The 26,090-nt window shown below is 34.9% G+C and overlaps 1 protein-coding gene and 1 non-coding gene across 2 annotated transcripts in view; both read right to left on the bottom strand.

Moving 5' to 3' along the window:
* The window catches only part of Htr2c (5-hydroxytryptamine receptor 2C), a 215,396-nt gene that overhangs the window by 121,861 nt on the left and 67,445 nt on the right, over nt 1-26,090 (bottom strand). The window lies entirely within an intron of this gene.
* On the bottom strand, nt 21,628-21,700 carry Trnav-uac. The gene has a single exon. It is a non-coding gene; the product is annotated as a tRNA-Val (tRNA).

The raw sequence follows: 26,090 nt of genomic DNA, 5'->3' as shown, positions 1-26,090 counted from the left end.
AAACTGCCAACAATAGTTATAGTTAGTTATTATTCCTTTCTTGTTTAGATATGCCCTGAATTCTAAGCCACCCAGAGCCATTCTTAGCTGATGAGAAAGTTAAACCTGGTAATTTTAAGGTTAATTATGTCCTCTTTGTTTAACCAAAAAGGATGGAGTGCTGCTTCCCCACCAAAGACACACAGCACACTGAGAGGGGCACAGCTTTGTGCCTTTTTAATTAAAAATACAAACAAGGATCAAAGCCTCTTTCCATCCTCTTTATTTCTTTTTTATGGCTGTGTGTCCTTCAAGGTGCTGCTGCTGTTGCAGCTGCTGGCTTCTCAACCTCCTTCCCTAAGTGCTCCTCTACTCTTCCCCCATTTCCTTTCTCCCAGCTGCCAAGATCTCCTGTTTAACTCCCTGTTCTTTTACTCTTACTCCATTACATAGTCTTTGAACTAATCTAATGCCCTTTTAAAAAATTATTCTTTCAAGACTAAAAACCTACAAGGAGATTCTATAGTCCCCCAGTGATAATAATAGACACTTGAAAGTAGTTCTTGAGTTTCACTGAATTAAATTTATATTGATATATAGTTCTTGGAGGTATCTTCCTGAGTTGGAGTCCAGGGGGCTGGCTAGTAGTCACTGACAGTTTAAAATCGCTCTTTCTATTTAGTATTAATAGAACTCTTTCATTAGGCTGTATTTAATAAACTAAAAACAATGACAGAGTCAAATCTTACAAGCTGAAACATTTTATAAAAGCTAACAGATTAAAATTTAAATTATCACAAAATACATTATTTTATAAGACTATATGGCAATTATGATTGGTTTGCTACTGCCTTTCGCTTGACTACTTTACAAAAATTGATGAGCTTAAATTCAATGTTATTTTAAGCCAGTTGGTTATAAAAAGGTCAAAGTCCAAAGTGTATTCAGGAGAGTTGATTTCTGTAAATTTGGTGTACAATGTTATGGAGGTGGATTTTCAGAGTTGATTTACATCTCAATTGACTATTGGCAGAATTACAAAGGTGATTTATTTTTGTCTTGGCAATGCAGAAGAGAAAGCTTACATGTACCTAAATATTAGCAATATCGTTAACAAAAATACTTGATGGGAATAGATAAAAAATATCTACACTCATTTCCCCCTATTAACTTAGTGGCTAAGTTTGCACTTAGGGTCTACTGTATGTCAGGAGCCATGATGATGGCAAATTTGATAGTCTTCTATTTTTAGAAAGAGCAAGTCCAGTAGTAGTAAATAATCACACCAACTCTAGATTGTCAGATTGTGGACAGTACTAACAGGGGAAAAGGTGGGCAGGTATAATCATGAAGTTTAATTTTAATTGGTTAGTCAATTATAAGTTTGTTGGTTTGTTTTCTGAGACAAGGTCTCATATAGTTCAGCCCTGAGCTTTCTTAAGCAGCTGAGAACAGTCTTGAATTCCTGATGGCTTCCAGACATGACTGATTGAAATTATGGTTCCTTTAAGAAACTAATTGACCTGAAGGGATTCTATTGGAAAATTTTCATCAAGCTCAAGGTTGTTAGGGGAACATTATGTTTTATATTCAAGTGTAGCAGATCCAAAGACACTTAATAGTGATAGTAAAAGTCATAGTTTAAAGAAAAAATCACAGTATCTGTTTCTAAAAGAATATTGAGGACATCTGAACATTTTATACTATACCACATTAATATTTGTTTCATTTTGAACAATCGTAAGAAAATATAAAACACTTCACATTCCAATCTGGCTACCTTTCATTTCAGGCAAAACTTCATTAGTACTGCCATCCTGTGGCTACCAAGATAACTACCATAAATGGTAGTGAGCCATAGTGTTGTCACTGATCATTAGAGTCTTTCCATTGTTTGTGTTGAAATTGAAGTGCTTGGTAAAGTCCAAAACAAACCAAATGAATGACTTTGAACTTGATGAATGGAATGAAATGAAGAGCCTGTTATTTGCATAAGAAATATCCCTCAGGTTTGCTCTTTAACTTCTTAGCTTTCTTGGCTAAAGAACAGCATTATTTTCTATACAAACAGCATGGGAAAATTTCTTGATTTTAAATAACATAGCTAAGATTCCACTTCCTATAATTTTTCAGTAAGCTTAGAAGATTCCTTAGTAAGTACTATTAAATAAATACATATTTTATTTTAATACAGAAATGGAAGTCAAAAACAAAAAAGCACATGTAATATCTAACTCATTATGTTGAAAAGATTGATCATTAGATCAAATTGCTATTCTGGGAACCCTAGAAAATGAATAAATTTTCTTTGTTTGTTTTTCTAGTGAGTTTAAGGTGTGGCAAGATCACAATTCTCATTCATTATAACTTGGTTATGGTTTCTCCTCCCTGGACTCCTCTCTGTACCTCCCACCTCCCCTCAAATCTCAAACCAGATCCACTGTCTTTCCATCTCTCATTAGAAAAAGAAGAGACTTCTAGGAGATAATAATGAAATAAAACAAAAATCATTACATCGAAGTTAGAAGATTATAACCAACAGAATCAGAGACCCACTTGTTTACACACTTGTTCATACACTTGTTTACACACTTGTTCATATACTTGTTCAAACACTTTTTCACACACTTGTTCACATACTTGGGAATCCCATACAAATAAACTGGAAGCCATAATCTATACACTAATGACCTGGTGCATATCCCTGCATGCCCTGTGCTCTCTGCTCTGTGAGTTCATTTAAACTTCTCTCATGTTGATTTAGAAGGACTTGTTCTCCTGATGTCTTCCTTCCCTTCTGGCTCTTATACTCCTTTTACCCCATTTTCTCTCAGTTTCTCTGAATTCTGGGAGAAGGGATTTAATGTAGACATCCCTTTTAGGGATGGGTGTTCCAAAGTTTCTCATTCTCTGAATAATGTCTGGATGTGTATCTCTATTCATTTATCTCTCCTACAAGAGGAAGCTGCTCTGATGATGGCTGATCTCTAAGTGTATATGGTAAACATTTTAAAGTGAAGTCTTTTTTTTGTGTGTGTGTGTGTGTTAAGAAAACTTTTTTCTCCCCAAGTTGGCTTAGGAGATGTCCCCAAGAAAAAACGCTTCCCCCTTTAAAGACTTTTGCCATCCACACACATACAGTTCTACAACCGAGCTCTTACACACCTCTCACAGCTCTCACAGTCTTCTCACCCTCCTGGCTGGTCATTAAAATCTCTGGCACCAGAATCTGGGAGAAACAGCAGGGAGCAGGAAAAGGCATATAGCCATAGGGGGGATCAAAGTCATGGTGTTTCAGTGAGCGAGCCCTTATAGGAGCCCTACCAAGAGCTTTATGGCACTGAATTGTTTTCAGTAAACATTGTCTTACAGCTGCCTACTCCCAGGCCGAAGGGGAAGTGGGTCTCAGTTCAAGGTCTGGTGTCCCCACAATTCACCCCTTTTTATTTTTAAATGAGGCACTCCTGGTTCAGGTCATTTGTATCTGTTACAACCAAGTTTTAAATGTAGAAGACCGCAAGCATGATGAAGTTGAAGAATTGAAGACAGATCTGATTATTTAAGAAAAGGAGATTCTCAGAATTAGGAAAAGAAGAAGTGTGTGTGTGTGTGTGTGTGTATTGTTTTCCTATTTCCTTGTATCCTTAACACACACACACACACACACACACACACACACACACACACACCTTTAGTAGTCCTAGAAAGTATAATGTTTATTGAAGAATTTGTTAGAGAGAAAATGAATGTATAGGTATTTCCCGCTGGAATAAATTATTTCATGTCTTAGATACAGTTACAAGCAGCTCTTAATACGAGGCTGTGAGGATTTAGATTAATAATGGAGGAATATATTTGTCCCTGTACTGAGCTCATGTAGCACTTAATTGTGCATTTAATTTGCAGCAGCATGGCTGAACACAGGGTACATTATGCAAAGCAAAACAAGCCAGGCATAGAAGACAACAACTATTACCTCACTTATATGTTGACCCTGAAAATGCCTTTCATGATAGCAGAGGACAGAAACAAAATGGTGTTTATAGAGGCTGAAGGGCTGGTGTGAGGGGTGATATGGTGATGACGAAAGATTGGTAAAGATACATAAATTTTAGTGTTATTTTTAAACTGAAATTCTTGAGTATTACTTAAAAATTATTGGATTTCACAATTTCTTTTATGAATACCTTTCGAAAGATGCTGTTTCTGACTTATTTTTAATCTCTTATACTGATTGAAAAAACCAAAGTCCAAATATGAATAAAGAAAGAGTTTGAGGAGCTGTGTAGTCTTTATCTTGAAGTTCTTATGCTTTAATTCATATACATAAGTCTGATAAGATTAGATTACCAATGGATATTTCAAATAGTTTGAAGCATGTACAAAAGTATTTCAGCTGCATCTACATGCAGATAATTTAACATAAATATGTTTGGTAAAGAATAGTGACATTGCATCACAAAGACAATTTTAGATATATTTAAGAAATTATTTAAACTTGGTCTAACATTAGTTTAACATAAATGTAAATTATTCAAACCACAGAGAAAAATGTTTCTGTTTCTTTATGCCACAAACACCTTTCAAAGGCCTGTCCTAATATAAAAGGGTTCTTAGAGGACAATTACCTTGTTAGTATTCAAATCAATAAAGTATTGATTAAAAGTTATTGTTTTACTTTTACCCAAACTTCCAAAACAATCTTATCTTATTATAGACTATGTGCCTTCTAGCAAGTGCTTTGATTTCCCCAATATATCAAATATGAATGTCTTTTTCCTAAAAGGGATGAAAAATGAACTCACGAAACCTTTTAAAGTTGACAAAATTATTAATGTCAAAGCAAATAATTCATATAATTTTGTAGATGAAATATTGATAGAAATGGCCATATAAACAAAGACACCTAGTCATTGTTCACTGTGTTTCACATATACACATAATTGCAGACTTCTGGAGATTGGTATATAAATAGAGCACAGTCTTTGTCAAAAAGGGGATAAAATATAGCACAAAATGTCAATAACAGAGACCAATATTCACTCAAAGATCTGAAGTATTTTCTCCAGAAATTAAGTTCAGAAGAAAGGATGGTGAATATATTTAGGGCAAGCAATTTTAGGGAACTAAGGCCATAGTCAACCTCTAAGAATATTTACTGAGTTCAACATAGTGTTTACATTGTGGGGTGGAAAATGAATGAAAAGAACTAGTAGAAAGAGCATCTAGTCAAATCTCAGTCTTAAGTATTGACCACAACATATCCAATGCAAACAGACAACTGTGTAGAATTACTTTGTGCTTAAAAAACATAATATTGAGAAAAATGTAGGATTGTTTCTCAGCTCCAAGATTGTCAGTCATTATGACTTGCAAATAATCTAAAGTTTCAGTATTAAATGATAAAGAATTATTTCTTAAGAGCAGTACAGGAAAACATTGTTAAACAACAAAAAGGAAAAATGGTTATGATATTTTATGCATTGTCCATAGCATTTGTCCCTCTAAGACCATAGTCTTCAACACAGACTATTCTGTTAACAGATTAATATTAAACCTGTGGCTAATAGAGTACCCTATGATGTTAGGAAGTGTACAATGACAAGCATATGTATTACTTTCTAGGCAGCTGCCATCATGAACAAAAATAGTGAGTTTGTTATACAGTATTAAACTCATAAAAACTTACAAAATTGAAAAATCATTTTTATATAAAATATTTCATTCTGATAATGTTACATATATGTGTGCTTACACAGGAAAGAAGAATCTCCCAGTAGTTAATGCTGATGTTGGAGAAAGTATGATGCATGTAATGAAATTTAACTGTAAGGCAGAAACAGTTTTCTAGCTCAGCTCAGATTTTGGTACTCTCCTTTGGAAAGTGGGTTGGGAGTCAATACTATGTTACTAAGTAGAGCATTTTTATGTAAATCCTGGATCTAATTTAGATCCAGAGATGAAAACTGAACATCTTATTAATATTAAATATGCCCCTGATTTCAACATAAGATTAATCAGATGACTAGAAAGGCACTATATATTAAACAAAGGATGTTTTTGTAAATCGTTAAGATTTCATTCCTATTGTGAAAATGCAAAAATCTAAAACTATATGATGCATATTAATGCCCTACTTAGATAATTGATATAAATTTTTCTTGTTCTTTGTGTGCCAAAGACTCCAATTACACACAACTTCATTCATTTAAAAAATTCTACAATATAAGGTAGAATCCTAACAACTGTGATTTTTTGCTCATCGTAGGAATAAGCCGACAGAAGAATTCTTTCAAAGCAGCAACTACTGCTTTTAAAATTAATGACCTTGTGGGCTATATTACTCTCAATCTGCATATTTCGTATGAATCGCCATCAGTTGGCTGTCATTTCTAAAGTTATTTGTTTGGGATATGTGTTAAAAGAGTGTAAAAGAGAATGAAAATCAATTTTAACTGACTGGGTTTGACGACAGTTATGAAACAATAAAATAGATCGTGTCCTTAAGCATGGGAAATGTTGGGCCCTATGATCAATCTGTCTGTATACTTTTTGTTAGACACTTCAGTGCTAAAGCTATACTATAAATATTTAGCTGTAGAATAAAATGAACAGGGCTTGGAATATATATAACCCAGGGTTTTTAAAGCACAAGCAGATGGGATTTATTTTGAGTGTTCACAAAAGTGAAGAAAATAAAGAAATTCTGTGAAAAAACTGGATTTAAGCATGGGTAAATTACTAATAAATAGATGCAAAGGAACATTGTAGAATAGCATGTATTCTCCTTCAAGCTTTCAACAGCAAAGGAAAATAAGCAATTTTATTGTTTTATTTGTTCATGGATAACCAACATCTTACTGTCATGGACAAGATGATGTAGGTACTCTAAAATCTGAGCTAGAAAAAAACAATATTCCTTGTTAAAACTTTCAGAATGTAAATGAAGCCACTTTTGACAGATGATTATAATCTTGACATGTTGTTGGAGTTTTGTACTACAGTTGTGCTTAGGTCATCTTTTGCATAGTTTCTCATAGGTAGAAAAGCATATGCATTTCAGTCATCATTCACTGTCCAAAAGAACATGATTTCATTATGGCTCTTGTTTCTCCTTGTTTTCATGTTTAATTAGAACATTTTCATGTTTCCTGCCATCTTCAAACATCCATATCAGTAGCTCATGGTTAGGAGAAAAGTTGATGGACCACAGTGAATAACTAAAGCATTTAACTCTTTAGTTAATGCAATTAGAGCTGAATATTTTGATGACTTCATCTTAATTCCCTCTGGCATCTTCACTCTGACTGAAGTCAGACTAGCACTAGCAATGTAGTTATTTTAGGAATAGAATAAATGGAAAGTGTCTTGCCTTACCAGATTATCTTTTTCTTTACTCAGAGACAACGTAACTGTTACTTCAAAAGGAAGCCTCAGGTGAGTGCTTGCAGGACAGACATTATATAACCTATGAGCATCATCTTGCACACAGGATAGTTGATTATCCATATATTTAATACGAATTTCTGCATCTATTTGGTGGCTATCTCTGAGTCTACTGATTGCCTTTCGCCTTCTAAATTATAGCCTCACTCAAGATGAGATATGTACCTCATAGCTCAGTGGATCTCAAGTCAGGAAATTTTGCCCATCAGGAGGCATTTTTTTTGTTTGACTTGATAGGAAAAGCATATCAAATGGTATCTGATGATTATAGGCCAGAAAAGCTACAAACCAAATTATGGTGCACTGGACAACCATCTGTCTCAAAGACTTACTGGTCTCTAAATGTTAGTATGTGTTGATGTTAGGAAGACCTGATCTAGAAGTTCGAGGACAGCCTTGGCCCCATGCCAAGGCCTTGTCTTAAAAAATAAAAATTAAAAATTTTAAGGGAAAATAAAAGCAAAGCCTAGACACAACTCACTAGTATCTGCTTAAAGGCAAGCTATAATTTGACAGTTCTCATGGACTCTTGGATTGGAAGCTAATAAATAATGTTTGCTATAGAAGTGCTGCTGCCCACTCTTCCTTCATCCTCCTTCTGTATCATGCTCCTCTGTCATCTGTTGTCTTTTATGTATTCCTCTCTATATCCCTAGCAAACATGAATAACTGAAACATGCTCTCTCTCTCTCTCTCTCTCTCTCTGTCTCTCTCTCTCTCTCTCTCTCTCTCTCTCTGTGTGTGATATCTTATATATGTGTATATTAATTACCAGAAACATGTAGTTGGGGCATCAAATTAGAGGTAATTATCTCAATATACTGTTTAAAATTTCATCTTAAAATTTGTATTTTCGCCGGGCGTTGGTGGCGCACGCCTTTAATCCCAGCACTCGGGAGGCAGAGGCAGGCGGATCTCTGTGAGTTCGAGACCAGCCTGGTCTACAGAGCGAGTTCCAGGACAGCCTCCAAAGCCACAGAGAAACCCTGTCTCGAAAAACCAAAAAAAAATTTGTATTTTCACCTATTGTATGAATTGCTACCAATGAAAAGTTAACTGAAGGTACACTGTATTATTATTTTTGAATAATGACAAAAATAAATTGCTTTTATGTATGTGATTCTTGAAGGCAAAAGATAATCTCTCTACTTAACTTTCTTTGTAGTTTCCCGTTCTCATAGTGCTTTTCATAGCTCTTCTCTATTCACTTTATGCTCTAATATACATGTTAGACCCTCAATAAATACAGTACATGGAACACATGCAATACAGTGATAGGTAAAAGCAAAATTCACAAGAAAATTTAAATAGTATATTGAGAGAATTAACTCCATTCTGATGCCCTAACTGCATGTTTCTGGCAATAAGCATATGCAGATATAAGACATCACATCAGATGCTTAAGCACTTTCATTAATATGTGATAGGGTAAATCTACTTAATTTTTAAAGAAAACGTTAAGTATGATTCTCCCTTTTAGAAATATTGATAAGTATAAACATTTTCTATGCTGCTGAATATAGAAGTGACCATTTATAGCAGTCAATGGATAAAGTCAATAGGTAGAAATAGACTTTTGAAATGTTCTTTTATAAAGAAGGATATATGATGACTATTAAAATTATCTTCCTTTTGAAATAGAATGCCTAGCTCATGATTTGCCACATTTTAGAGATGAGTAGATTGCTCTTTTTGATAGTCAAGCTAAATATATGCAATGTATAAAAATACTTCTGAAGTCAAAATTGATAGTTATTTCTCCAGAGAGGAGCACTTTATGAAAAAATGAAGATATCTTATAGAAAATGTAATACTTCTCTTTGAGCAGATCTAGAAACTTCTCTATCGAGGCAGGACATTAAGGTCTCACTATTGTTCTATAATATCACTTCTGCTCCTAAAATTTCAAGAACTCTAAGCTATGAGCAATCTATCAATAAGATATATAGATGTTATTTTTTTCAACAAGCAATGATGTCAGGCAAAAAAAATTCTATGAAATAATTTTTCTTTTTTCTTTCTTCAAAAAGTCTTTTTATTTTACACACTAATCCAAGTTCCCCTTCCCTCTCTCCCCTCTTTCTGCTCTACCACATTCCCCCTCCCCCAGCCACCCATTCCTCAGAGAGGGTGTGGCCTCCCATGTGGGATCATTACATCATTTGAGACAGGACCTAGGCACTCCCCCTGTATCTAGGCTGAGAATAACTAGTTTTAAACATGAAAAAGAATACAATTGATCAAGAGAATCAAAAACATGTCTCATTTTATGCTTAAGAATATTTAATACTCGGATCTCTGTGAGTTCGAGGGCAGGCTGGACCGACCACCTCCAAAACAATACAGAGAAACCCTGTCTCGTAACCAAAAAAAAAAAAAAAAAGAATATTTAATACTATATTTCTAACAAAGCCAAGCAAACTGTTGGAGTTCAGGAAATATCTGTTGAGTGAAGGAACTATTGAACATTTGCTATTCAATTAAAATGTATACAGGACTAAGCAAAAGAAAACAAAAATGACTTTTTAGTATTTTTGATCAATGCCATCTTAATTGCTGAAAAATACCTAGTAAGCAACTGAAAGAATTAGGGAAAGTTTTACTTTAAGCATTCTAAATATAGAAACTTAACCTCTTCTCTTTAGTTACAAGTGACAAAAGACACTTTGTTAATGATTATAAAGTGACTATTTTAATAAGAAAAAAGTGATTTTTCAAAGAATTAAATTGTTTAAAATTTGTGAAAGAACACCTAGCTGATAAAAAAATATAAAAATTTAAATGAGGTGCAGGGTATAGGCTCACTTTAGTTTTATGCAGAAATCATTTCTAACTTACATATTGTATCAGTCTGTGACAGGACCAAATAAGCTTGATTCCCAAGTCCAGTAGCTCACATCACTCTTATTAACTCATCACTTTTAATAGCATCAGTGAGTGGGACTTCCCTTTTGCCTCAGTCCTGTACATAAGGCTGATGACTACATGCTCATTTCTGGCTCCAAAATGTTATTTGCCATTTATTTTTATAGGATTAGCTTCTCATGATTACTCAAATTTTTCTGAGTGAGAAAGAAGTGCTGAAATATTTATCTAAATGGCAATTCCTATCACTGTGCTGATATAACTTGGTTCTTCAAGGCATTTAGTCACTTCTATCCCAAATTTTTTTATTTATAATGGAGTTAGTGTTAATGCTGGAGTCAGAGAGGTATGAATATTGATAATGATGAATATTAAAATAACTATTACAATAGTTGAAACTGTGATGACAAAATAAACATATTGATATCCATTAAAGGGCATTATGGTTTGAATATAAAGTTTCCATCATAGGCTTATATTTGAAAACTTGTTTCCAGTTTCTGTTGTTATTTTGGGAGGTTGCAGAACTTTGAAAGTTTGAGTGATGAAAGTAGGCCACCTGCCGCAGACTTTGACGTTTACTCAGTTCTCATTACAGCTCAATTTCTATGCATGCTGATCAGTACCTTGTAATTATCCATCATATCCCACTCCCACTACCATGAACTCCATCATGGCTTCCTGCTAAGACTGACCGAAATATCTCTGAAACTATGGACTAAAACAAATTTTTACTCAATGAAGTTATTCTCTTAGGTATTCTGTAGTAGCTATCCAAAAGTTACTATTATAAAGAGGGTAAAAGTTTAATGAGTCAACTTCCCTATAAAAGCAGGCATGTACTGTGCCATAACTGATATTACCTTAGGTAGCAAGCTGTATATTTTTCTTAATATATTAAACTTATTGCATGATCATCAATTTGCTCCCTAGTGCAATGTTAAAATATTAAAGCTTTTGTTAGAAGATGGGTTAAGCGAGCATTGCATTCTTATATTTTAACCTGTATTAATTAAATTCTAAATTTCTAATGTCAATTTCCTGCTAAATACCAAATAATAAAGCTGCATTATTATATTCCCAACAAAAGCTTACTATTTAGTTCTAAATTTTCTCAATAAACAATGCATGAATGCCTTACAGTTTATTTATTTCTTATTATGTTTTGCATTCAAAATTTCTCATTCTGTTGCATTTTTATATAAAAATTCTTGTTAAATGTAAATGTGAAATAAAAGAAATGATGCTGAAGAAAGAAATATGTAGAGGAATACTGAATCAAACAGATGTCAGACAACAATAGTACAATTGTAGCTTTACTTTTTTGTTTGTTTGTTATATTCCAAAGAGGAAGCAAAACAATGACAGACAAACTAGAAAACCTGGCACAGTGCTAGCAACTTCCTTGTGTCAAATACAAAATTCTTGCCCTAGATGTTTAGAATAGGAAATGGCTGAATTGCAAATTGGAAATCCACACCCACATCTCCCAAAAGTCAAAAAATATGAAGATCATCTTTAGTGCCATGAGGGAAAGGCAATCTTTCTGAGGATGCTGCTCAGATATGTTGACCAAAATAATTCTTCACCCAGGAAACAGACTTTCCAAAATAGTGTTAGACACAACAGATGCTTAGGCGGAGATTAGAAAATCTCATCATTGCTGTTCTATTATTTGAATATATTTTTAAATTAAGCATCTGCAGACTTGTCAAATTGATACCTTTTATAAATATTGAATTTATTAAATGATGAGTTATCTCAAAAATGACAATGTTCTCAGTAATAGCTGTAAATAACTTCACTTAAAAATACTGTTCTATAAACTAAGCTTAACCTACCATATTGTCATTCTAGTCTACCTACTAACTTATTAATATTGAGATTATTGTTGTGTTAAAATTAGACCAAATATTCATGTCCTTAGCTGGCCAAATTGTACTGGTATATACTATCAAGTTTGATTTGCTAATCAAAAATGCTGTTGAGTCACTAGATGGCTTACTGACTAAAAGCACTTGCCATCAAACATGATGAATAGAGTTCAACCCTTGGAACCCACATTGCGGAAAAAGAGCTGATATCATCAAGTTGTCCTCTGACCTTCAATGTGCACCAAGGTACACAGGCACACACAAATAGTAACATAAATATAAATAAATAAATACATTCAATTTGAAGGGTTTAATTAAGTTGGACTTTCTGGTGCATGCTGTGAGTCCTGGCTATCTGATCTTCGGAGTTAGGGACCAAACAGGATGACACAAGAAGGCCCTATTTCTAGCAGAGTAGGGTAGCAATTTCGGCACTGAAAGGTTTTCGACAAGAGGATTGCCACAAATGCAAAGCTACAAGGGGTTACATAGTGAGTATCTCAACAGCCCGGACTACAATGTGAGACCCTGTCACAATATGGAGAGAAAACAAACCTGTTTCAACAAAACAAAACAAAACAATTTTGTTTCTTTATTAGTTTAGAGTACAAAAATTTGTCCATACCATTGTGGTTCAAGGAACATTGTTCACGTCATTCTAGAAACCAGGTAAGTGAAATGTCAGTTAGAACCAATTGTATTAGACTGAAAATGCATTTTCTATTCAACCTTACTACAATTTTTTGAATTATACTGTTTACCCTAAAATATAATTCTGCATGGGAAGGTGTTAGTGGTAATACTAGAGGACATAAGGCAGCTATATGGTAGATTATTTTTAGAAGTTCACCTTTCTAAATTACCAAAGCTATTTGTAAAGTAAGCAATTGTATAGATCGTCCCTTTCTAATATCTCACTATGAACCAGTTGTAAAAAGTTCCATTTTCCTCTGTTTTAGAGACAGTAAAATATTCTAGTGTAAACATGATCTGTTTCAGATTCTCATAGGCTGTGTATGCTTCCCTTCCTGTTTAGTATACCACTTTCTTCTCTTGTGAATTACTATAGTGATCAGAAACAAAGGTTGATCGTCTGTTTTCAGTCACTTGAGACATAGCAGATTGAAAGGAGGTGTGTTCTTACCCATCACGTGCAGTGTTTTCAGAAACGCTCAATCAACTTTCTGACAACCAGTGTTTTCCAATGAGAGTTGAAGTGAAAATGTCATGGTTTGTCTCACAACACATTAATAGAGATTTAAAAAATATTAGTCCTCTGTCTGTTTTATAGTTTTGTATAAATAATTTTTATAGAAAATAATAGTTGTTTAATTATCGATATTTCTTTCCTTTATTTGTTACAAGCAGTATGTGGCCAAGTAGTCCAGGCTGGCTTACTATGTAGCTGAGTCTGGCCCCTGCCTTTTTCCTTTCAAGTATCAGGAATGCCAAAATGTACTCATACGTTAGGTGCTGTGTGCCATTTTTAATGAATGTTTCTTTTATAATAAAGGAGGAGATGTGAGATAAAGTTATCATGCCTTATTGAGAATTCTAAAGGAGAAAATAAGTAAGTGGACAGTTGGTGGCAAAATGCATAGTATGACTGAGATATGTAGCAAGCGATAAGGACACTTGAGAAGAAACATCTGACTGAGACTTGTTAATTTTCAGAGCTTCCTTTTAATATGTCAGACTTGTAGGGTGATCAAGAATTGGTTAGAAAAGAGGACTTGAGATGAGTTATAAGCACCAGCACATAAAATTTAATATTTTCTATTTTTTCACATGTTCAGTGTTATGTCTTTCCATATAATGAGTTAACTTAACGATGAAGAGTTCATCCACATTTCTATGGCTAGAAATGAAAAAAAAATCTACTCAAACTCAATTTCTCCTCTCCAGTTTATTGCTTAATTTCCCTAGTTTTAGTGAAGCTTTCACCATTTAAGAATGATAAGATCATTTTCGGGGTGCATGTGCTGTAATTGCTACTTGTATACATGAGCTGAAACAACTTTTCTAATTATCAAACCTGACTGTTAAATTATAAAGCTGTGGCTCAACATTCCATAGGTATTTATGTATGATTATAATAACCAATAAAACTTATTTTATTATTTCTTTGACTAATATAATTGTATTATTTCCTCCTTCCTTTTCCTCCCTTCAATCTCTCCCATGTTCTTCTCTTTGCTCTCTTTCAAATTCATGAGAACTAAGAGTACCATAAACCCATGGTTTGAGACTTTCCTACATGGCTTTAGCATTTTCCTACGAAGTGGGTGATTGTCAGGTCAACATTATTTATAGTGCTGTACTTTACACTTATGACTGACTTAACATTTATAATCATCCTACAGAGAATGTCATCAAACTTCAGGAGCATCCTACACAATGGGAAGAGCTCAAGGCACTAAACTGACAAGTAATAAAGTAAATATTTGTAAAGTTAATATAATTATTTTTACATTAATAAACCATAAAGCTTAAAGTCTCTGTCATAACTTATATTTATCTATTAACTGCCTATCTTACTTAGTTGACTAAAAGTGTTATATTTCTCCAAATTTAAATTACTGGGGGAAGATAAAGATGTAGTTTAATGCCTGAGTGCTTGGTTAGTAGGCATTATACACTGAGTTCTATCCCTAGCACCAGGAGAAAATATTGAAATTGAAATTATACTACAAGTTTTTATAGGTTCCATCAATTGTCTTTATAACGTGGGCAAACTTAGTCTTAATTGTTATCAGTGTAATATGAAAATATGTTAGGCACAAATTCATTGTAGTTAAATAACTAAGAAGAAAACTTAAGTGATATTTTATAAGCAATATATCACTAAATGCTAAGGTAGTGGTCTTTTGAAAAGACAGTACTAGACATTCAGAACAAGTATGGTGGTATACGTCTGTTTTCTCTGTGTTTAAGACTGATGCAGCAGCAGCTACATAGTGAGACCCTATCTCAAAAGAAAAGAAATATTAAAAGTCTCAAATGTATGAGATAACACGCAATATTTGAAATGGGCATAAGTTACTAAACAATGAATGATGCTCACAGGAAATTGTGAAAGTACAACCATGGATTAACCAGCACTAATGAAACTGTTTTGTAAACAAGATTCTTAAAACTTTTCCACATATGTTTTCTATTTTATATATTCTGACATATAGTAAGTAATTGTCCTGTATAGCATTTTTCAAAGTGAGTTTTAAACTTTTATTGGAAGAAAATATAGCCGGTGTAAAATACAGGAATAGTCTTTTAAATTTGCAAAGTGTCATCAAAACATGAGTGTAATAAAGTCAATGTCATTAACTAGTTTGACTATTTGACAATAATTTTCAAAATGATGACCACTTCAGTCACTGATGTTACATACAATATTTCATATAAAAGTTTATTTAACTTAAGAAAAGCTTAAGCCATAGAAATTACAAATATTAAAATAATGCAAAATGTCCTCAATTTTTTTCAAAATATCTCTTTCTATTTGCTTATGAAATAAATGGTCTAGGAATAGATAACCCATGGAGAAGTATTTCTGGAATATTCTGTAAAGTAAAGAAGATAAAAATAATTTCTCTAGCTCAAGGATTCCTGTATCCCAATCTGGTAGTGTTATATGAATAAATAATTTTTCTTAATCATGTCTAAAGACAGTAAGAAACTGAGTGAAGTGTTACATACCAATAGGAGAAGTTTGCTATAAAAGTTAGCAAGATGACTTTCATTTGTATTGTTGCTTTAATGGGAATTTGCTTATAATCATAACTGCTTTTTATTGAGGGTTTTGTGTTATGAAAATTTCTGAACTTGACTCCATCATTTTTTAAAGGTGGAAAACAAAGGTTATGCAAAATATTTCATTTGATATTTATTTTTCCTGCATGAAATAAACAAATTGGACTAGTTTCTTTTCATTTCTAAAATCCCCTGAATCTAAGATAACAGTTTTAACCAGTATTAAGCAAATGTACAGCATTAGGCAGATATTTGACATCTAAGCAATCTAGGAACTAGCAGTCTCCCTGGTTAACAGTTTTGTGATTATCAAATTTGTTTGTGTTGGGCAAAACACTCTAATCCTTGCATGGTGTGTCACGTTAATAAGATAAGAATTCATTGGCAAATTCATAATTCCTACTGTCAGCTCTATAAGATGTCATAAATGCAGAAGGACTGGTTCAATGGCAGGATTCTTGTACAACTGATGTTGTCTAATGGGTAGTATATTCACACCTTACTTGTAGGCTGTGTAGTAAAGACAATTAACTATCCTTCTTGTGGAATTGGAAGACTTAATGAGCCTTTGGCTCTTGGAAAATTTTTTTTTAGTTTTCTCTCCAAACTATATTTTTTTCTGTACATTAATCATAGCATTCGGTAGATAAAGAAACACATACAATTTAGAAACAAAATAACATTTCCTTGGAGATTCCAATGTACATGAACATTGTGGACATCCCTGTTTTATTTATTTATTTATTTTTAATATTTCTTTTACTTTTGGGGGATTATTTTACCATTTTATACAATTGCTTTATTCTTTTAAATTTCATTTTACATTCCAGCCACAGTTCTCTCTCCCAACCCTCCCCCAGCCCACCCCTAGTCCTCTCCTCCTCATGGATAAGGGTCAAAATAGTCTGTCACAATAAGTTGGGGCAAGGGCAGGCACTTCTCCCATGCATTAAGGCTGAGTATGACATTCCATCACAAGGAATGGGCTCTAACAAGCTAGCTCATACAACAGGGCTAGATCTTGGTCCTACTGTCAGGTTCTCCTCTGATAGTCCAAGCTTCACAACAGTTTCCCCCATATGGAAGGCCTAGTTCAGTCCCCTGGAGGTATTTGGAAACTCTTAATAAGAGATTTTCTTAACATGTTCAACATAGTATTTATTAATGATAAAATGAATGGTACTTATAGTATTAATGAATGATGCAAACCATAAATTTTAAGGACATGATTATAATCTACAGAAAAAACATCAGATTCAAAAGTCAATGAAATATCATTATTATAATATACAAATTATATTCTTCTTCTAGTATTCTTTCCAACACATAAAACTTCATCTAGTTATTAATTGATACATTATTTCTTTAGTATTTTATATCTGTGTATGGACTTATATAAAAGCCTTAGCTGACTAGACTTGAAGAAAAAATATATAACTGAAGTTTTTGATTAAAAGACCTATCATGAGTTAAACTTTTTTTTTTATTTTTAAGTTTAAATTTAGATTAGAAACAAGGTTGCTTCACAAGTTAGTTCCAGGTCCCTCTCTGTTTCCCTTCCCTCCTCCCTTGCCCTTCCCCCAACCTCCCCCAATATCCTCTCATTTCCCCAGAGAGGGTGAGGCCCTCCATGGGGGTGTCCACAGTCTGTCATTTCATCCAGGGCAGGGCCCAGACCCTCCCCCAAGAGTTTAGGGTGAGAGTGCATCTCACATTGTTGGATGGGAGTCCAAAGTCCATGTGTAAACTCGGGATGAATACTGATCTACTGCCCAAGGCTCAATAGATTATCTAGGCCTCCTCACAGACACCCCCAATCAGGGGGTCTTAATCAGTCCCATGCTGGATTCCCAGGCATCAGCCTGGGATTCAAGAGTTAACCCTTGTCAGGTCTGGGGGTTAAACTTTTAAAACAGCAAATTTATCTATACCAGTTATTTTTGAAGGCATCTTGTTTTAGTCGTTATTTTCTATAAAGACATATTTTTGAAACACTATAGTGAGAAATACAATCCTCCCACTACCATTCCTGTTTTTGTACTTTGGTATTTTGAGGAAAACGTTGTAATACTTTATATGCCAAGAGCGCTTTTACATTTATTCTTAGTGTGTTTTTAAATAGCCTCACAAAATGAAAACTATTTGTGTGCTTTCCATTGTAAATATATTTCCCCCTTCCAAGATATAAGCAAGAATATCAAGGTAACTGAACTAAAAGTATGCTTTATGATGTCAAGAATATAAAATAAGAAGTATTTACTGTTACTACACTGTGACTTGTAAGAAGAAAATAATGTGTATTACATAGCACTCACTGGTCTTGTTGAAAATGAAATCCATGGTGATCTCCCCAGGAACTAGGCAACACCTCCCCCTTGCTAAGCATTGTTTCCATGGTGAAAACATGTAATTCCAGGATAGGAAATAATTCTGTGTAAATAGTGAGTACTTGAACTCTGAACCTCCACTTAACTGTCAGCCAAAGTCCTAAGCAAGTCCTCAGTGAAATCTCTGGTTTGAGGAAGCATCTAATTTTACAAAATGTGAGAAGGGATCCCAACACCAAAACCACTTGGCCATTTCAGTGACACTTTAAGATAAAACTGATGCCAAAATAGAAAACCACTAAACTAGTAAATACTTACTATAATTAAAATATTATGAAATTTGTTGATATCATTCATGTGAAATGATTCTTAATATAAACCTGCTGGACTGTTATCAGAAGGTATAGTCTTTGCATTAATAAGTGTACTTCCACTTTTCTTTATTTTGGAAAAGAAGTGAGGCTTATCAATCAGGAGAAATTTTTGATATAATGTTGGTATTTTAAAAGATAATTTCATAAAAATTTAAATGGAGAAAGTATGATTATCAGAAGTCAAATGGTTCGAACATAGGGGAAATTCTTTTGCTAGGTTCCCATTGCCTGTACATTCTTCCCACCAGCCTGGTCCCTGAGCTGCACCAGTCCCAAATGAACATGTAGGATGCTATATTAATTATGAAACTGTTGGCAGTTTGCTTTGGTTTCTTAATGGCTAGCTCTAATTTAATTATTAACCTATACTTACTAATATATACTTTTGTAAGGTTTTATCTTACTGAGGACTCAGCCTCATGGGATCTCTCTTCCCGGGATCACATGGCAAACCTCTACTCTTGACTACATTTCCCAGAATCCTCCTCAACTCCTAGTCTCACCTATCTTGTTTCCCTGTTGTTCAACAGTGCTTTATTTATCCAACCAATCAGACAAACATATACACAGAAGGACTTTCCTCATCAGTGAGACTAGCTTACATTAGTTAGAAATTTTTTTCAGTACAGGAAAGAAGATGTGAAAGTCCCTCTGTGGCATTCAGAGACATTTGTGTGTAAGTGTTCTATGTTGTTAAATGATATGCTGGCATAATTGAATAATAGTATAAAGATAAATCATCTCTATTTTAACATATAATGTTCATTTCTTTTTCAGCATGTGCTATAAGGATATAGCATAGTCAGAATATGTATGTTTTACATGTTCCATAACCACTGATGGATTAAAACTAGTTTAAAATGCAACCTTGCTTTCCCAAGCTGAAGTGTTTCATCAGATTTCTATGAATGATGCAGAGTTGTGACATCTCCAGAATGCTTGGTCTGACTAAGATCAATCATAATTATATCTCACATTATTACATTCTCATCAGTAATGTATGGGATAAGTGTCACTCCCTGGACTATCAGCATGGTTATATATTTTCCAATTTGGCAGAAAGCAGAGCTTGTAGGGAAAATTATTTCTTTTTCCCAAAAAGTACAAGCATTAACTTATCCCATTTCTTACAGGAAAACAAGCTTAAGGAGGAAACCTAGTCTGATTTACAGGTGTTTTCCAGATTGCAGAACCATGATGAGAAGATTCTGGGGGTTTGGAGGGTATTAGGGAAAGGGGAAGAATGGAGAAGAAACAGGTCTTATCTCTAAATGAACTGTAGATACTTTTTCCTTTGTCCTCCCTAAACCACAAAGCAATTATTTATATTTATGAGGAACACCAGGAATCATTTCTATAAAACTTAAGCAGCAGAAAGCTCACAAAAAATGCTTTTTCTTTTTCTCTCTTTTTTTGTCACGATATGGTTTGAGCTCAGGGACATTGGCATGCTAGAATACTACTGTATCAATGAGCTACACTTGCATCACAAAACATTCCTTTTAGATATAGAAAAGAAAATTTCAATATAATTCCCAGGGCACACAGGCTAATTTTATTTATTTTTTCCCTTTTTAAAATCTATTTAATAGAAAATTACATATCTGTCCCCGCATTCCCTTGCCCTCCCATCCTACCATGTTTCCCATCAACCCCCCAACCCACCCACCACCCACTCCCCAGGCTCATTTTATTTTATACTTTGAAATATGCATATATTTGAAATATACATATATTTCTACATAGATATACAACTATACATATACATGTAGCAAAAATAATCAAAAGAGAAGAGACTGTCAACTTGATAGTGGGAGCTACATTAACGGGGAGGAGAGTTGCCACCGGCTAAAGTGAGGTTGAAACTGATGTAATTACTCTTAATTGAAATATATTTACCTAAGTAGGACACATGGATTGCGCTGGGAAGGAAGGAGAAATAGATAAAAAATCCTGGATAAACTGGGCCTGGGGGCAGTAAAGGGCCAGGAATGAGAATATGAGAGAAGAGGATGGTTCAGTTGAGGAAGGGATTGGATGAAAGAGCAATGAAGGAGAAGTCTTGATAGAGGGAACCATTATGGGGTTAGGGAGAAATCTTATGCTAGGGAAATTCCCAGGAATCTACAAAGTTGAGCCAAATAAAACCCCTAGCAATAGTGGAGATGATACCTGAACTGGCTTTCCCCTGTAATCAGATTAGTGGCTACCGTAATTGTCATCATAAAACCTACATTCAGTAACTGATGGAAGCAGATGCAATAACCAACAGTCAAGACTGGGCTGAGCTCCTGGATTTCAGTTGAAGACAGGGAGGAGGTATCATATGAACAAGGGGAGTCAAAAGCAGAATGGGAAAAACCAGAGACAGCTGACCCTAGCTAATGTGAGCTCATCCACTATGGACTGACATCTGGGGAAGCTACGTGAGACTGAACTAGACTCTCTGATTGTGAATGACAGTTATGTGACTTGATCTGTTGGTGGTGGGGGGTGGGGAGGGCTGGCAGTGGTACCAGGAGGTATCCCAGCTGCATGAACTGGCTTTTAGGAACCCACTCCCCATGGTGGGATAACTTGTTTACCTTTTCCTGATAAAAAAAATAGAATAGATATTCAACTCTTTTGAGATCTTAATTTTCTCACATCTATATCATGTAAAACACTTAATCACCTGTCATTTTTTTCATGTTAATCTGATGAATGGAGTGATATAGTCTGCCATTAAAGAATAGCTAAATTAATAATTGCTAAATCATTTATATGTCTTATTTATTTTAATTTGTGTTTAGATATTTTTATTTACTTTTGCAGAGTTAAGGATCAAGCTGAGGAACTTTGCATGCAATGATTTTTGGTTTGTCTATGAAGCTTTGTAGCCTATTCTGGCACTCGTTCTGTAGACCAGGCTGGCCTTGAGCTCACAGAAATCTGCCTGCCTCTGCCTCCCGAGTGCTGGGATTAAAGGAGTGAGCCACCAACGCTAGTCCAAAGTTAACACTCCTCACCACCTGGTTCCACTGGGTCTGGAACCTAGGACCTTCTGCTTGTAAAGCAGACATGATAACCATTACACTATGGAACCGGGCTTGCGTACAATTTTGTACAAAATATTTTTCAGTTCTCAAGAGTATTTTAAATTAAATATTTAGTTAATTTTCAAAAAATGGGTTTCTTTATAATTTTTAATATGCATGCATTATTTTGGGAAGACAGATTTCACTATATTTCTCATGCTGGCCTAAACTACTGTGCTTAAGAACACTTCCTATTTAAGCATTCTTAGTTGATGGGACTATATGTATACACCAATATGCCCAACTTTTAATCTATTGAAACTTTTGGTGTTTTGTTGCTGTTGTTTAGGAGATTCTTTTGAAAGTCAACAAAGACATTTTATTTGTTAAGTGAGTACAAGGCAACTATTCTTGTTTGTTTTTAGAGTATGGCCTCCTGTCTCTGTCTCTAAGGTCCTGAGACAAGTACTACCTAGGCCCTGCTAAAACATAAGCACTTTTCATTGTTAGATTAAGTATAAATAGATTTTATTAGCTGCGTTCATGGTTTTCATTTAGTTACTTAATGAAAATGAAATATTTTAAGGTTAACATTTTCTAATGAATGTGAGAGTAGATTCTAAATCGAGACTTATGAGACAATGACCTGCAGGATATGAAATGGTATGGGAAAGGAATGCAGTCATCCTTCCCATCTTTGGCAAAAGTAGCAATATTTTGTAAGAAGATATAGGAATTTTCATCCTCCTTCCCCAAAATGTCTAATGTGTTGTGACTTAGACCAAAAGGACTAATGTTCCTAGAATATATGAAACTTTAAAGTTTACCAAGGACTTTCACACTGTTGTCTAATTAAGACTTCTGAGACCATGATCTTCAGGATATGAAACAGGTATGGAAAAGTAATCTAATAATCTTTCCTATTCAATAACAAGTTCTGAGGCTCTGTTCTTTCCCTAAAGGGTCTGACTGCTAATCTCCAAAACCACTACGACAGTAGAAGTTAAGTTTCTCTCTAATAATCAATACCAGCACTGTAAAATTTTGATTATTATATTTTCTAATTTGAGCTAAGAGAACTGTCATGAGACTATGTTGGCAATGTCAACAGAATTTGACAGGGTCCATTTGAACGCTTTTTTATGTGGATTTTACATCAACCTTTTTAAAATGTGAATGTGTGTGTGTGTGTGTGTGTGAGTGAATATAAGTGTGTGTGACAAAATATGCACACTGTGCATCTCATTTCCAGCACATTTTGTCTGTTTAATACAAAGCCTTGTGATAGGAGCATGGCACTTAACTCAAGTTAGGATTTTACCCTAGGATCCTCAACCTTATATGTTTCTTATATTTTGGAATAAATATGAGCTAATTCACCAAAATCTGTCTCCCAGAGTGCTTTCTCTGTTCGTGCTCATGGGCTGCCTAAACTATTCTGTTGCTCCATCTGCCTCTTTCCCCTCTCGACCTACTTGGTAGTCAACAGGCCAAGGGGGAAAGAGGATACCCACAATATTATAAAATGGTCTTGTTGCAAAACAATACTGAATGACCTCATTTATCACAAGTTCTCCAGCAATTTTGAAACACAGAGTGTCTTAGAACACTGATTCTTTTAGTCATGCTACAAGATCATTTTGGTGATCTGGAAAGACATAGAAGGGTCCATGCATTAAGTTTACATGGGTTTGTTTTTATTTTTGTGGTATATTTTTTGAGACGGGTTCTCTGTGTAGTAGTCCTGGCTTTCCTGGAGCTCTCTTTGTATACCAGGTTAGCCTCAAACTCACAGACATTCACCTGCCTCTGCCCTCCAAGTGCTGGGATTTAAAGGCATTGGCCACCACCAACAAGCATGTCTCATTATTTCACGCACATTTTATTAAAGCAAGAAGAAAACAATTGCAAAACCTTTAGACTGCTTGTAATTATTCTTTTCACCTGTACTTGTAACTATTCAAGATTACTCAAGAATCATAAATGTAAATATGATTTATTATCAATGAGAGGTCTGCTTAGAAGCTCTTTAGTTGTGAAATTTCCAAAACATGAGGTATTATATTGTAAAACATAAGGCTTTGCCATTAAGAAGATGGTGATGTAAAACAGCATTTTAAATTCTTTCCAGTATTCATTGTAACATGGTTAAAACACTAGCCAGTGTTCCATTACTAGCTAAAGCTGAATGTTTTCTAGGTGCTAACTGATGCCTGCCTTCCAAGAAGTCAAAAACAGTTATTGCATTGAGGTGGCATACATTGGTAACTCCCCAAACAAATTTAAACTTAAGGGTGTGATTATGACAATATCCCAGAGTCAGTCTCTACTTTTCCATCTAGAGCAGTGATTCTCAACCTCCCTAATGCTGCAGCCCTTTATCTGTTTGCCATGTTGTGGGGACATCCCCTAACTATAAAATTACCTTCATTGATACCTCCTAACTGTAATTTTGCTACTGTTATATATCATAATGTAAATATATGTGTATCCCCATGAAAGTGGTGTTCAACCACCAAAGGGTCGAAACCTACAGGCTGTGAATCTCTCATCTAAATCATTCCCCACATGTTTTCTCCTTGTCTTGTAGTTTTACAAGTAAGGAAGATGCAGTTGATCTGAATTTGGATTCAATTAAGGAGTTCAATCACTGAACTGGAGGAAGACTTCAAGGATCCAAGCCTCTCTCCTTCAGTCTTTTAGGTTTCAATGCATCCCTTGGGCCTCCTGTTATCTGAATAGTTTTTAGCTCAAAAGCAAACTACTCAAGGGCATTTTTGATGTTTTAGTAAAGGGTTTTTTAAATTGGGCTCACAGAGTACATTTATTTGATCTAAAAGCATGCAAACAAAAATAATGAAGTATCATAGGGCATCACAAGTTATTTTGGCCCTTTATTTGGCACATGATTTCTTGCACTCCAACTAATTATTTCAAAGACTGATAAATATGAGTTGAAAACTTTAAACTGTACTTCAAATGTTGTTACTCCTGCAGGTTGTAAGGGATTCTTCCTTTCCAAATAATAATGATCTTTCATTTTTTCCCTTTGAAGGTGGGCCTTTTCTTACCCAAGAAAGCTAAAACGAAATTTATTTCCTCTTTTGGGTTGGAACAATAGTGCAAGACAATCAAAGGTAATTGTATCACAAGATTAAAGAGAATTCTGTATGTTGCAGACAGAGATTTTATGGTAGGCATTTTGGTACATCAATCACCTTTGTTTATGTGGCTTTTATTTCTATATGTGCTAGTCAAAGTTTATGATGACAAAAAAAGAGTTTTGTCAGGGTTGAAATTTGCCTATTTAATATTAGATATTGATATTGAGATATTCATAAAATGTAAAATGTATCTCCCAAACACTGAAAGTTTCATAATTTAGTCAATGACATAATTTTGAAGCTTTGCCTCATGAAATGATCTTAACGTTGAGACCAAAGTAGTTTCTATGTGTGGCATGCTTGGAAGCCAAGGCAAACATTTTAGACCATCACATTACTATAGGATAAATCATTTAAATATACTACAGCAAACTTTAGGGAAATGGAAGATATGGTGTAAATGCTAAATACCTAACTTGGAAGAAAAGAATATAAAAAACGTTTCAACAAGCACAAATAAGGCTACATACAACACATGGAGAGAAAATGAGTCTGTACCCTTCTAAAAGTTTATTGCCTCCTTTCTTCCCTTTCCTTAAGTCTTTTGGAAACACCTCTTTGATGTGTTCCTCAAGTGCTCCTCATATTGCAGTAATTCTAGTAGCTGGGAGTTACAGGCTTGGCACTCCCTCATCTGGATACTGATTACCAATCTTTTTGGAGTTTATTAGAATGTACTCATTGGGAGCCCAGCTTCAGAAGAGCCGCCCACACAGGAAAGAGATCAGCCCCTCCAAGACCCCAACCCCAGGGAGCCCAGCTTCAGGTGAGATTGGGTCTCCGGCTGGGACCACCCGCCCATCACCCATCCCCCCTCCATCTTCGGGGCCGCTCCCGGCTTCCAGAAGAGCCGCCCACACAGGAAAGACATCAGCCCCTCCAAGACCCCAACCCCAGCGAGTCCAGCTTCAGGAAAGAGATCAGCCCCTCCAAGACCCCAACCCCAGCGAGTCCAGCTTCAGCATCCCCAGCTTCAGCCTGCAGTAAGGAAGGAGAACAGTGGAGACGGAAAGACCCCACCAGCACCCACTGGAAGAAGAGATGGGAAGAAGACAGAATAAGAGATCACTCAGCAATAGAAACACCAACACGACCCCACCAGAATCCAGGGATCCAACACCAGCAAGACCCGAAAAGCACTACATAGATGAAGAAGAGGAGACAGACCTTAAAAATTATTTCATGAAGATGATGGAGAGCCTCAAAGAAGAAATGAGGAAATCCCTTAAAGAAATAGAAGAAAAAACAAACAAAAAAAAATCCATGAAATGGGGGAAAAATTCAAGAAATAAAC

The sequence above is a fragment of the Mesocricetus auratus genome, unplaced genomic scaffold, assembly GCF_017639785.1.
Source record: "Mesocricetus auratus isolate SY011 unplaced genomic scaffold, BCM_Maur_2.0 Super-Scaffold_100003, whole genome shotgun sequence".
NCBI lineage: Eukaryota > Metazoa > Chordata > Mammalia > Rodentia > Cricetidae > Mesocricetus > Mesocricetus auratus.
This window is presented reverse-complemented; position numbering and strand designations above follow the sequence as displayed.